The 14,438-nt window shown below is 52.9% G+C and overlaps 1 protein-coding gene across 1 annotated transcript in view; it reads right to left on the bottom strand.

Annotated features, from left to right (window-relative positions):
- Nucleotides 1-14,438, bottom strand: part of RTN4R (reticulon 4 receptor) — a 125,680-nt gene that overhangs the window by 79,840 nt on the left and 31,402 nt on the right. The window lies entirely within an intron of this gene.

Raw genomic sequence — 14,438 nt, 5'->3', positions numbered from 1 at the left:
TTCCCCTCTCAGTATCTTAACAAAAAAGATAAATAATTTGAATCCATAATCTTCAGAATGAACCCTCTAGCTCCATTTGAAATTACACCAAAGAGTATTTAATTTGCTTTTTGATCTGCTGCCTGGAACGGGAGCCCTACCAGAGGAAGTGTGTTTATAATTTATTCAGCAGCCAGCGCATTCCGGAGTCTTTTAGAAGTCCTCACAAAGAATGCCAGGGCTGGGTTGTTGGGGTTTTTTTTGTTTTTTTTTTTATACAAAGTGATCAGGGTTAACTCAGAATTTCTAAAACATCTCAGAAGTGTTCAGACTTTCCAACCTCTCCAGAGAGAGCTTTCAAAATCTTTTCAACTCTTGCTCATTTTGTTCTGAAAAGTAGATCCCTCCAACAAATCTCACAAACAAAAAATACACCCACAAAACCCAGCAACCCTACCTGCGGTTCTCGCGTTAGGTATCCGACTCTGGAATTGTTTGATTCTTTCAAGAACGGCAAAGAGTAAATTACCATACCAGTACCCCGGCCCTTTATTTGTTTCTGAACAATTCAAAGTGAAAATAATCTATCTTTTCACTAATCAAGGATGGGAGCTTAAATCAGTCAAATAGCTTGGATTGTTCACACAACGAAACAAAAACAGGTCAATATTTGTTTCTATTTCCCCTCTAGCTGGAATTTAAATGAGCTCCCAGAGTCAGTTTTATGATAGTCTCAGCTGAGCCAAGGAGGAGAGGAGGTTTTGAAACACGTGAGGGAGCCGAGAGAAGTATGGGAGGGGATCAGGACACACCAGCCCTGTCTCCTGGAGCCTGCCACTCACTGATCACTGGAGGGTAACCAGATCTCCCCCCGCGGAGCTCACCTGCAGTAGGATGCCTGTGCCATAGCCTCTGAGCTGGGCTCAGGGAAGAGACGGAGCATTGTGGGAATCCTGTATCTCAGAACTACATCTGCAGTGTCTGCTCCAGTAATGTGTGATCACATCATCCTGTTACCCCTTTTAGGACCTGAGCAGTTTGCAAGACATTTCAGGAACTGTGGGTTATTGTCTTTTGAAGGGGAAACTGATGATGGAGTCAGGTGTTTGGTGCAATCTTGTTTGTTTACAAAGAATATACAAAGTCCTGTTTCCCTGAACACAGCAGGAGTCAGACAAGACAGCATCTTTGCGTACAGTTCCAAGCCACTTTCCAGTCAGCACTCAGCCCAAAAGCGCTCTTCCTAGCTGTGACGTTATTGATATAAATGGGGACCATATAGAACATGGGTTGCAACCAAGGTCCTGTAGTGGCACCAAATCCTAAGTAAAGGGGGTCATATAAGGTGTCTAAGACCAGGTTCCGGGTTGCTGGTTATAATTATGCTGTCTGTATGTCTGTATCATTTTTAGTTGAAGTTATGAATGTTGGCTCTATGCTGTCAATATTTCAAGTTTGTGCTGTGCTTCTGGGGGAAGCCTCCCAGACAAGCTGGTGTTAGCTCTGCCTAGCCTATTTGATGGCCCATTAAGGACCATTAAGGACACAATGGACCCATGGAGAGAAGGCAGACACGCCTTGTGACTCAGCAAAGTATGCAGGGACTGGCCCATGTGACTCCAGACTCCATATTTTTGCTGTAAAATTCCACAGTGAAGACAAAGGGATTCTTACACCTGGAAAAGTCTATATAAGCCTAATGCCTCATCTCCATCTGGTCTTCAATCCTGCTTCTGACCTCTGGAGGGACTTTGCTACAAACTGAAGCTTTACACAAGGGACTGAAGGACCCATCCCAGTGGGGGATGCTCTCCAGAGACTTAATCTAAACCTGCAGTTTACCCCAGCACTGCTGCAAGCCTGAACTAAGAACTTTGCCATTACTGTATGTAATTGATTGCATTTAACCAATTCTACCTCTCTTCTCTACCTTTTTCCCTTTGTAAATAAACCTTTAGATTTTAGATTCTAAAGGATTGGCAACAGCGTGATTTGTGGGTAAGATCTGATGTGTATATTGACCTGGGTCTGGGGCTTGGTCCTTTGGGATCGAGGGAACCTTTTTCTTTTATTGGGGTGTTGGTTTTCATAACCATTTATCCCCAGGACGAGTGCACTGGTGGTGATACTGGGAGACTGGAGTGTCTAAGGAAATTGCTTGTGTGACTTGTGGTAAGCCAGTGGGGTGAGACCAAAGTCCTTTTTGTCTGGCTGGTTTGGTTTGCCTTAGAGGTGGAAAAACCCCAGCCTAGGGCTGTAACTGCCCTGTTTGAGCAATTGGTCCTGATTTGGCACTCTCAGTTGGGTCCCGCCAGAACAGCTCCGTCACACAGTCAGGACATTTCTACACAGGGCTTGTTCTGACTGTGTCTGCTGCTTCCTTGCTGCCTTCTCTTTCCACATGTCTGGTTTGCCTGCTTCTCTTTCACAGCCACACAAACCTTCACAACACAATAGCCAGCAAAACCCTGCCACCCACATGTGCCTGGCTTGTGTCTTTGTCCTGAGGGGTGACGTGTCCCTGTGACTGGGGTGGAGGTAACTATTGTTTGGGCATCCTGGTTCCATAACAGAGCTTAACTGTTTCTTACAACAATCTTAAATGAAGGGCAAGGGCTAGACACTGGGGTAATAAAGACACCACAAAGGGTTAACTTCAATAGCTATTCCCAGGCGGTGTCTCCAGCCTGGGCTCGTAGGATGGAGCATTGCCCCATTCCAGCCTTGGTGTCACAAAGAAACACTGCGGTGAAGCCGTCCAGGGGGTTCAGAGGGGCAAAGGGACGAGCAATGGGAAATGCAGGCTGGAGGGCAGCGCACATTAGCTGTGAGACCCACTGGATGGGACGACGGAAGAATCCCATGCACTGTTACAGATTAGGGACCGAATGGCTGGGCAGCAGTTCTGCAGAAAAGGACCTAGGGGTTACGGTGGACGAAAAGCTGAATATGAGTCAGCAGTGTGCCCTTGTTGCCAAGAAGGCTAATGGCATTTTGGGTTGTATAAGTAGGGGCATTTCCAGCAGATCGAGGGACGTGATCATTCCCCTCTACTCAGCACTGGTGAGGCCTCATGTGGAGTACTGTGTCCAGTTTTGGGCCCCACACTACAAGAAGGATGTGGATAAATTGGAGAGAGTCCAGCGGAGGGCAACAAAAATGATTAGGGGGCTGGAGCACATGACTTATGAGGAGAGCCTGAGGGAACTGGGATTGTTTAGTCTGCAGAAGAGAAGAATGAGGGGGGATTTGATAGCTGCTTTCAACTACCTGAAAGGGGGTTCCAAAGAGGATGGATCTAGACTGTTCTCAGTGGTAGCAGATGACAGAACAAGGAGTAATGGTCTCAAGTTGCAGTGTGGGAGGTTTAGGTTGGACATTAGGAAAAACTTTTTCACTAGTAGGGTGGTGAAGCACTGGAATGGGTTACCTAGGGAGGTAGTGGAATCTCCTTCCTTAGAGGTTTTTAAGGTCAGGCTTGACAAAGCCCTGGCTGGGATGATTTAGTTGGGGTTTGGTCCTGCTTTGAGCAGGGGGTTGGACTAGATACCTCCTGAGGTCCCTTCCAACCCTGAGATTCTATGATTCTATGATAACAGCCACGCCGCAGGGCAGCTCCGAATGACCCCGCGGGCACCAAGCGGGCAGCGCCAAACCAGGCTTCCCCATCAGCGGTTTGCAGGGATCTCAGGAGGTGTTAGGTATGGTCAGTTCTCTCCCCACCTCACAGCTGTTCCCCTTCCAAACTGAGCGGTCTCTGCCGATCCTTAGCTGCCTTCCTCAGAGCTCTGACGCAGCTCACGGCAAACATCCAGACAGCAGCCGGCAATGAGCGTCGTCTCCGGCTAATATGGGCACATTGCAGCCCCCTCCCTTTAATGCCGATGGGGAACCCGTCCCAGAGTTGCTAGATAAGCACCCTGTTCATGTGCAGGGGTGAGCCTGACGGGAAAGGAGGCAGAACTCTTCCAAGCTCCGCCCCCACGAGTCCCAAAATGAGGTGCCACTCACAGCAGCTTGTGCTGTGCATGCAGATAATCCCAATGTCACAGTGTTGTCACTGGGCTCTCTGAGCTCAGCTCCATCTCAGTGGGGCTTGAACTGGGCATCATTGGCTCGGCTCCTTCTTGAGCGGGGACGGTAAATATGTGGCGGCAACTGCATGTGCTACCCACAAGTGCCACCAAAATGAGACACTGAGCTTAAAAGTCACCATGAATGACAGACTGATCAATGTTTGTAGAGCTCTAGCCCAAAGCTAAGCAAGGTGAAGGAGTGACTTGGTCACAGTCTGTAAGTACCTGCATAGGGAACAGAGATTTAATATCAGGCGCTCCAATCTAGCGGAGGAAGGTAGAACATGATCCAATGGCTGGAAGTTGAAGCTAGACAAGTCCAGACTGGAAATAAGGTGTTAATTTTGAACGGTGAGAGTATTTAACCATTGGCACCGTTTACAAGGGTCATGGCGGCTTCTCCATCACTGACTATTTTTCAATCAAGATTTATTTATTTATTAAGACATGCTCTTCTTCAAAGGGTATCATTCTGGGGCGGTTCTTTGGAGCTGAGTCCGACAGGAGGTCAGACTAGATGATCACAATGGTTCCTTCTGGCCTCGGACTCTATGAAGGCTAATGTAGGATTCCTCCAGTCAGCGTGAGGGGCTCCGGGGATTCCCCACCCCATGGCTAGCCCCACATGACTTATTTCAGAGCCCCACTTCCTGACCTGTGATCCTGGGTGCTGGGGGATCAGAGCCCTGCCACTAGCAGCTGGTTATGTTCAATGAACAATGCAGAGCATCGTTTGACAGAACTGCCTACAGAGCTGGTATCACCGTGAGTCTGCTGTGATGGGTGCGTTCAAAAGGCAGAGAGAGAGAGCGAGACCTGGGGGTCTGGGACAGGGAGATGAAACAGGGGGACTGTCCAGTCCTGGTGTCATGAAGCGTTAACGTAGAAAGTGTCTCTCTGCCCAGGATGCCCAGCGTGCACTGCCCTGTGCCCTGGGGAGACGGTAGGGAGCAGACGCTGCACACAGCAGGACGGGCAATCACCACACACAGGGGATAGCTGCTGTTTCCCAAATGCCCACACGGGGCCATCCGTGGTAGGTGCGCACTCACATGGCCTGCTACCAGGGGTCTGGGTGGGGAGGGGGCTTGTTTGTCCTTGGGGGGTTCTCAGCCTGAATTCGCAAGCAGCAGATTCCCTCCACCCCATGAGACATCCACTCCTCTGCCATTGGGAGGTGCTCTCACCCCCGCCCCACACTCCGCCTGGCAGACAGCACTGGGCTCACCTCGCACACAGAGACAGCGACTGCCTCTCCCCAGGGCCACATGGGCACTGCCCAGACACCCCGCCCTGGCTGACCCATGGCCTGCCACTCGGGGAGGACAACGCATGCTCGCGGCTCTGAGGAGCTGGGGGAGCGCCAGGAGGAACCAGCTCACGCCTGCAGCCCTGCCTGTGGGCGCTACCTTGTAGCCAGGCGGGGGCAGAGAGGCCCAGCTACACACAGACGGGCACGGCACCACGTACGGCTTCGTCTACATGGGAACGTTGCATGCACTGACTGCAGCAAGCTCACATTAAAGTCCCACACCAAGCCTTGTGCAGAAAGGCTGCAGCACAGAATCCCGCTTGGAACAGGAGTGACTCCGCTTTGCAGAGAGTTGTTCACTCTAAGGTTTCTGGGAACCAATCCCACTGCTACCCCGACTCCATTGCTCCCTGCCTGGATCTGCCAGTCTGGTACCTGTGTGCTCCAGGGTCCCCTGGCCTCTATGTCACCTCTTAGCTTAAGTGGCGACAGGCAGCCAGGAATGGCCTCATTCGATGCCAGACAGGAGTGAGTTGATGTGTAACTCACGCCCCCTCCCTCATGGCTCTGCCTGGCACCCTGCCGGGACCCTGGACTGGGACACGTGCTTGTTTTGTCCCACCTGGAAGGATCTCCACAATACAGGTGACTACAAGGCCCAGCCAGTGGAAAACAAAGGTGAGGGGCACTCCTGGAGCTGGTGCCGTGCTCGCCAAAGCCAAGGAGCTCCAGGGAAGGTATCGGAAGACATGGGACCAGACTAGGACCTCGGCCATGCCCCTGCTTCCTGCCCATGCTCTGAGGAACTGCACCACGTTTTTGCAAGCAATGCTCCCAATCAACCCAAAGTTGCTGTGGGTGGTGGTGCCACAAAGAACACGGCAGGCACCCGACAAACTACCCACTGCTCTCCTGAGACCTGCCCACACCATGGGGTCCCACCGGGAGGGGAATGATCAGGGCAGCCAGGAGCTGGCTGACTTGGCAGACATGGACAGTCGCAAGAACCCCACATGGACAGCGAGACTGACAGTGTGAGGTAGGGGAGTTCCCCTGGCACCCTGCCCCCCCCCACCGCCAGAGAGCTCCCCCGGCACCCTGCCCCCGCCTCCAGGGAGCTCCCCTGGCACCCTGCCCCCCCCCGCCACTAGGGAGCTCCCCCGGCACCCTGCCCCACACCGCTGATGCCGAGGGGAGCTGTGCCAGCTGGATCACAAGCTATGTTACAATACAACTGCCCAGGGGGATTTAATGTCCTGTTTCCGGGGCAGGGCTGACTGTGCCATGCTGGGCAGCGCTAGGACCCTCTCTCCACCACCTTGGCATTTAACCTCCTCCCACCCAGCACGATGCATGTGGCCTCTGTCACACATCTATTCCTCTGCGGTTCCTACTCCCTAATCCCAGAACCACCAGCCCCCTTTCCCCAGCCAACCCCTCCTGCCCTTCCCAAGCTGCTCCAAACTCCCCCTTCCTCCCCACTCCAGCCACCACGGCCGGTACATTGCACAGGTCTCATCCTCCCCGTTGCCCCGGAATCAGACAGCATGAGCCGAGGTGGCCTGGCCCCCCGGTTGATGAGAGCACTCAGCTTTCACAGATCTCTAGAGCTCATGAGGTTAACGCTCCAGATCAGGCTAGAGAGAGAAGTCAAACCGCAGAGATCTTGGGAGGCACCAGAGCACGTTTGGATACAGAGTCATTACTGCAGAACTCGATTCGTTTTGCAGGGCACTTTATGCTGAGCTGTAGAAATCATAAAGGAGAACTTAAGGCAAAGCCTGTGCTCAGGTTTGGTATGAAGATTGCAAGGCAAACCAGCTCTCTCGGAGCTACTCGGCCAGCCAGTGGTTCCCCTCCACTCCTGCACCAGCTGGGGGAAAACGGCCAGGGTCAGTTGCAACCCTGCATTTCATCCCAGTTTGCCCATGTGCTTTTCTGAACAGGACCCTTCTCTGTCCCCTGGTGACTTGTCTCTGCATTATACCATCCACGTAAGGGCAGCCCGCGTCTCTATGCACAGAAACCGGCTACCCAACAACTCCCAGACAAAACCCCTTTACAAGTATCTCCAGAACCCTTTCCCACCCCACACACCGACTCAGCTCCCAGATAAAGTACAGGGGGCCTAGTGCATGGGGAATTACGTTGGAAAAACCTCTTAGCACCTCGAAGGGAACCATGGAATGGGAACAGAAGAATGGCACTGCAGCACAGTGGGAAAGGAAACATTTGATCGCTCTTGGCAGGGTGACTACACGGAGTGGGACCATCAGTACTTGTGTTTTCTTCTGATTTCCCTTAGCACCTGTAGCTGAATGATAAGGGAAGACAGCACCCGCAGAGATGCTGTCAAATCTTAGAAGAAAGAAAAAAAATAGCGAAGATCAGTTCCACGAAGTATTCAGTTCACCCCACTAGCATGCCATGAAGGCAGAGCTGTGGAGGGAAAGTTTCCTGGAGCATCCTCCCAAGATTGAAGTGGAGCGCCTGGCCCAGGATGGGGACATGACGCAGACAGTGCAGAAGCAAATGGCTGGGCGAAAGCACTTTCTGCTGCAAAGGTCAAGCTCTGCACCCCAATATTCCAATGTCCTGCAACATGTAGAAAATACACCATGCTGGGGAGACCCCATTTCAATCAGCTTAATTACAGGTCCTTCCCACTCCACAGGACATGACGCAGGAGAACCCTTTTCAGCGCCTCAACATACATGACTCTGTGCTCCTCAGTCTCAATGTTCATAAGTTTGCACTAGGTTCCTTGTTGAACTGTTGTTAGTTTTATTGAAGACATATTGTCACTTGTCTGACAAACTTCATTCAAGTACAGTTCAACCCATAAATGGGAAGCCAATTAAAATTCATTTCCCTGCTTACAGAGCATTCATTCACCACAGCTACCCCGCCATCAAAGTAGGAGCATCTCTGACCCTACTCCCTTGACCACCTGGGCTACACTGCAGGGACATCCTCTCCGGCGGCCCATGATTTTGAGAAAGTGTCTCCAGGTTCTACCCCAGGATTTCTCCCTTGCTCTCAGAGATGTGATGCAAAATCCAGCAGGCACTTAACACACTACGCACAATGACAGGTAACAGCCAGACTTTTCATTTGAGAAAGCCACCTTCCTTTCAGCCTTCCAAATGCATTCTCCACTGACGTTCTGCAGCTACTCAGGGCAAAGGTAAACCGACCCTTGCTCCTGTCCAAGCAGCCAGTGGAAGGGTTCTTCAGCCAGGGAAGCAGAGGGTCAGCCGGGTCTCCCAGAACGAGAGGAGGAATTGTAACTCCATTAGTGTCCAGACTGATCTAAGGAGCAAAAGGTCCCAGGCTCATTGCAGCAAACAGGCCTGAGTTCACATAAAATAAAATAAAAATAATTGGAGATATACCAATCTCCTAGAACTGGAAGGGACCTTGAAAGGTCATTGAGTCCAGCCCCCTGCCTTCACTAGCAGGACCAATTTTTGCCCCACATCCCTAAGTGGCCTCCTCAAGGATTGAACTCACAACCCTGGATTTAGCAAGCCGATGCTCAAACCACTGAGCTATCCCTCCCCCATGGAGCTATCCCACATACCCTGCCACCGTGGACCTGAGGAGATCACCCCACATTAACAGTGGTGAGTCCTTCACGGGGATCAATCAGGCCTTACAGCACCATGGAGAAATACCCTTCCTGTCGGTAAAGTCTTCACCCTGGTGTGGGAGTTGAAGGATAGGCACCTTTGTCCTACCAACAGCCCCTATACAATTGGGGAACCCTGACAATGGAAAACCATCAACCTCTTGTGCATTGCCTGGCAGCACACACCTCCATGACAATGACCCTGACACTCAATTTCCCGCTCCAAACTGGCTAGCTAAGCTACTGACAGGTATCAGGGTGACAAGCTTCCATGTGGGGGGATAGCTCAGTGGCTTGAGCATTGGCCTGCTAAACCCAGGGTTGTGAGTTCAATCCTAGAGGGCCATTTAGGGACCTGTGTCAAAAATCTGTATGGGGACTGGTCCTGCTTTGAGCAGGGGGTTGGACTAGATACCTCCTGAGGTCCCTTCTAACCCTGATATTCTATGTTTCCCCCACTTCTTCATGCTGCAAGGAGCTCTCATGTTGGTGTGATGCCGCTGCAGGTCCAGGGTGAGCTCTGTGCAGATTCCTTTGTCATCCCGAGATTCTGCTGCCACTGCTGGTCATCCCAATTCTGCAGCACTCGCCTGCCCCATCAGTCACTGCTAGTGGCCAAGCCCCAGATGCAGCACTCTACCAAGAACAGGTGCTCCCAGGGACAAGCTCTCCAGACTGCTCAACTTCATTCTCCTGCTGCTTGCTCCTCCATGGGCCAGGCCACTGCAGCATCTAACCGCCCCATGAAACTGCGGTGCCACCCCATGATTGCAAAGGCACCTGCCACAATAACAGTGCCCAGCGCTGGGTCCTCCAGGCTGCCAGATACCAGCCAGGAAGTGGCTCTGGCAAAATGAAGGGAATGGCAAGAGAGCGATCACAGGAGTTTGTTAGTTTCATCCCAAGTCCCACAATGTTTGTAGCTTCCAGTGGGTTTCCCACAATGCACCCCCAGACAGAACATAGAGCAGAGCGACGGAACAGTGCACCATGGGATATCTGCCCAGAATGCGGGGCAGTTAATCTGAACTAACGCAAAGCTGTGTGGATAAAATGTAAGTTCATTACAGTTAAATCTCTGCCTTTAAAGCAAACAAATCCCACTGATGTAATATCCCCCTGCCCACACCCCATGTCCTGAAGGGGTGTTTTAAACTGATTTCATTAAGCCCAGGCAACCCCAGTGTGTGAGATGGGGGGGCTTCCCAATGGCTCATAGCAATTTGGCTTAAACTGATTCCTCTCCGACTTCACCTAAAGCGAGATAAACCACTCCCATCAGAGAGAGAGTGTGTGTGTGTCTACACAAGGGGTTGCCCCGTTTAGCTAAACTGGTTTGTAAACAGCTGCAGCTTTCTGGTGTAGGTGACTGCGGGGGCGAAGATGCAGCTGTCACTGTGCCTGGGGATACAGTGCACAGATGGGGCAGGGACTCCCAGTCCGTACCCTGCTCCAGAGGGAGCTGCACGAGGCTTGAAAGAGGAGGCACTACTTTCATTATTACTAGTGTTGTACTCACACCCAGGGATGCCAGTGTTGGCTCCACCATGCTAGCTGCTCTTACAGACAAAGGCAGGGACAGTCCCTGCCCCAAAGAGCTTCCAGTTACAGGTCCAATTAAAGAGAGAGTAGGGGCCCCTCTTTCATCAAAAGAAAAAAATAGATTCCCTGAGCTCCGCTCCAGATGGCCAAGATGCAAACATCCCTGTCCCAGATGCCAACCCCGGAGCCCCGCCATCCCAGATCCAAGCATCACAATCCCTCAGTCCCACTCATGGGGCGAGAAACAGCCTCGTCCCTGATTCCTGACCCCTGATATTAACCACCCCAGCCCCAGCCCCTGTTACCCAGGATCTAAACGTGCCAATGGCTGACATCTGAGTCCTCCTTGCCCCCAATCTGGGCATGGAGGCCCAGGCAAAGGAGCCGGATTCTCTGCAGCAGAAGGCCGCCGCGTTGCGGCTCTGGCTTAGGGCGCGCTGACATACAGGAATGCCATGCTCTGGAAGAGATGAGCTGGAGTCTCTTCCAACCCCCTGGGCCAAGGGATGCGAGCAGCCGGCCTCTTGTTGCAGGCCACCTGGCCAGAAAGAACGGGAGCAAGAGACAAGGGCAGCCATGAGAGAAGGGTGTAAGGACACAAAGGGGATTGCATGGATTGGCTCGTGCTGGGAGCAGGCCAGTGCCTGAGCGCCGGCCGCCGGGAGCTCGTTAGGGACAGGCTGGAGGAAAGGAGAGGAGGGAGAAGGCTGGCTGGGTCCAGCAGGACTCTGCAATGGGATCCCAGCAGGGAGCTCGTTGGCAGGCAGGGGAGTCTTCACAGCAAAGAGGAAGCAGCAGGCCAGACTCGGGCTCAGGATCTGCACCCACAAGCTCCAAGAGGAAGCTGGCAGCATGGCCAATGACACACAGGTGACAGTGGAGCACAGAGGAGGGCTGGGGAGAGAGAGCTGAGTGCACAGAGACAAAATGGGCTGTGCTACCCCGGGGCAGAGTACCAGGGAGTGGCTGAGGGTGCACGTGTGATGGGATCCAACAGGCCTTTGCCATCTCGGCTTTGATGACGCAGGTCCACTCATCCCATCCACACCCAGGACCCAATCCCATCCCGCACGCTACTCCCCAGGCAGTACCACCACCTGGCTGCACCTTCCTGCCCCCAGGATGCCAGTAACGAGGCAGAAGCCGCCTGCTGCTCTCTGGCCTGAGCAGACACCTAAGCCTCTCAGAACTCTGCAAAACTCCCACACAGGCTGCAGCCTCAGACTCCTGCCAGAGTCAAGTTCAAGAATGAATTAGGAGTAAGAGGGAGAAGTTAGGAGGTGCAGGCCAAGGGAGAAAGGGGCTGAGATGTGACTCGCCCTCATCTTTCAACGAGGGAGAGAAAAACGCAGGGTCTGCCAGAGCTCAGGGGCTGCAGAGGAAAAGGCTCTCACACAGCAGCGGGCGGGATGGGAGTGGGACTTGGGAAGCACAGGTCTGCATAACAGAGCTCTGGCTGGGGGCTTCGCGTGGCAGAGAAAGTGGGCATTCACCAGCCAATTGCCTGCGCCTGCAGCAGCGCTGATAGAAGAGGAAATTCAGGAAAGGAACATGACAGATTAATGGGCCAGAGCTGAAATACGAGATTAGATTTTTCAGAATATGCCTGAGTATTCCAGGTGCTCTTTAAATTTGTACAGTCTAGTTACTCTATTATGTAAAATTTAATTGCCTACAAAATCCACACAGCCTGCCTCGTGAATCCACTCTCAGCAACCAGAGAGGGACTTTGATTTGCAATCTTTATTCAGGCTGGTGCTAAAGCAAAATATAAACTCTCCTTGGTGATGGAAGTTTGCTACATAAAGTCCCACAGCCTGTGATCTGGATCCTATCCCCGCAGCTCAGCCCCGAACCCAGAGCTGCGCTTCCAGAGAAAACCTCTGGATCCAAACAGAGCACACTGCCTGCTTGACTGCTCTGCCTCCCAGCCCTGCCCCCACTGGCATTAAACTCACCAGTGGAGAGGAGGCCACCTGCGGCCTGGCCAGCCAGAGCCAATCCCCCTTGCTGCTCGCAGTGCACTGACAAAGGCTGGGAAGGAAAGAGGGACCTCAAAGGCCCCGCCCTCCCATCTGGGCGAGAACAGGAGTCATTCAGAGAGCGCCCCAGCCGAGCAAAGCCCGTGGAGGAAGCTGTGCCATGACCCAGAGCCCCCAGGGCCTGCCAACCGATCAGGGAGCCAGGACCTGTGATCTCCAGGGCCCAGCCCTTTGTGACGCTCCATGGAGACGACACCATGGAAAGTGCCGGACCCAAGTGCAGGAGCCAGAGAGCCTGTGAACGCCAGTCAGCAGAGCAGCGCGGCACCGCTGCAGAGGTGTGGACATGGCAGCAGTGCTCAGAGGCCACCAGAGGCACCCCACATCCTGTACAGGGCGGGGGAGAGCGGCAAGCTGCACCCGGAGTGATCAGGGGGTGAGGAGCATGCAGGGCAAGGGACACACGGCCTGCTAGCCTCACTGACTCCCTTTTCATAGAATCATAGAATCTCAGGGTTGGAAGGGACCTCAGGAGGTATCTAGTCCAACCCCCTGCTCAAAGCAGGACCAACCCCAACTAAATCATCCCAGCCAGGGCTTTGTCAAGCCGGGCCTTAAAAACTTCTAAGGATGGAGATTCCACCACCTCCCTAGGGAACCCATTCCAGTGCTTCACCACCCTCCTAGTGAAATAGTGTTTCCTAATATCCAACCTAGACCTCCCCCACTGCAACTTGAGACCATTACTCCTTGTTCTGTCATCTGGTACCACTGAGAACAGCCGAGCTCCGTCCTCTTTGGAACCCCCCTTCAAGATTGGGGTGGGGGTTAAAAGAAGCCTATATAAGAAGAAGACCCCAAAATCGGGACTGTCCCTATAAAATCAGGACATCTGGTCACGCTGTTGAAGGCTGCTATCAAATCCCCCCCATTCTTCTCTTCTGCAGAGTAAACAAGCCCAGTTCCCTCAGCCTCACCTCATAAGTCATGTGCTCCAGCCCCCTTATCATTTTCATTGCCTTCCGCTGACCACAATTTGTCCACGTCCTTTCTGTAGTGGAAGGCGGGGGCGGGAGGGAAGAGAACTGGACGCAATACTCCAGATGTGGCCTCACCAGTGCCAAATAGAGGGAAATAATCACATCCCTCAATCTGCTGGCAACACTCCTACTAATGCAGCCCAATATGCTGTTAGCCTTCTTGGCAACAAGGACACACTGCTGACTCATATCCAGCTTCTCGTCCACTGTAACCCCTAGGTCCCTTTCTGTGGAACTGCTGCCTAGCCACTCGGTCCCTAGTCTGTAGCAGTGCATGGGATTCTTCCTTCCTAAGTGCAGGACTCTGCACTTGTTCTTGTTGAACCTCATCAGATTTCTTTGGCCCAATCGTCTAATTTGTCTAGGTCACTCTGGACCCTCTCCCTACCCTCCAGCGTATCTACCACTCCTTCCAGCTTAGTGTCATCAGTGAACTTGCTGAGGGTGCAGTCCACGTCACAGCCTCTCTCATTGGTGGCGCCATCATGGCAGGATGGGCAGAGGGAATCAAAGGAAGGGCTGGGTGGGGGAGAGAGGGCCATACAGTCCTAGGCGCTAAGGCCAGAGGGTTGCTATGACCGTCCAGTCTGACCTTCAGCATAGAACAGGCCAAAGAGCTGAGCCAGCCGTTCCCACCATGCAGCCACAGCTGCTGTTTGAGCCAGGGAGACTAGGATCAGGCCCAGGCCCTGTGGCTATTACCCAGCAGTCCAGGTTGGCCTCAGCAAATGGCTCAAACAGACACGGGAACAGTGGTCTGGGGCACAGGATACGGAGCTTAGAGTCGGCACAACATTGGCACCCGTCCCGCCCAGGATCAGGGGTTCGGGGTTCAGAATCACATACCAGGTCCTGTCTCAGATTCAGGCTGACCCGGTCCAGAAACCGACGGGCCTGCGGCGCATCACAGGGTCTCAGTCTCATAGCACAAACCAT

Source organism: Mauremys reevesii, linkage group 18 (assembly GCF_016161935.1).
Source record: "Mauremys reevesii isolate NIE-2019 linkage group 18, ASM1616193v1, whole genome shotgun sequence".
Lineage (NCBI taxonomy): Eukaryota > Metazoa > Chordata > Testudines > Geoemydidae > Mauremys > Mauremys reevesii.
Note: the sequence above shows the minus strand (reverse complement) of the source record. Positions and strands in the feature narration are given on the sequence as shown.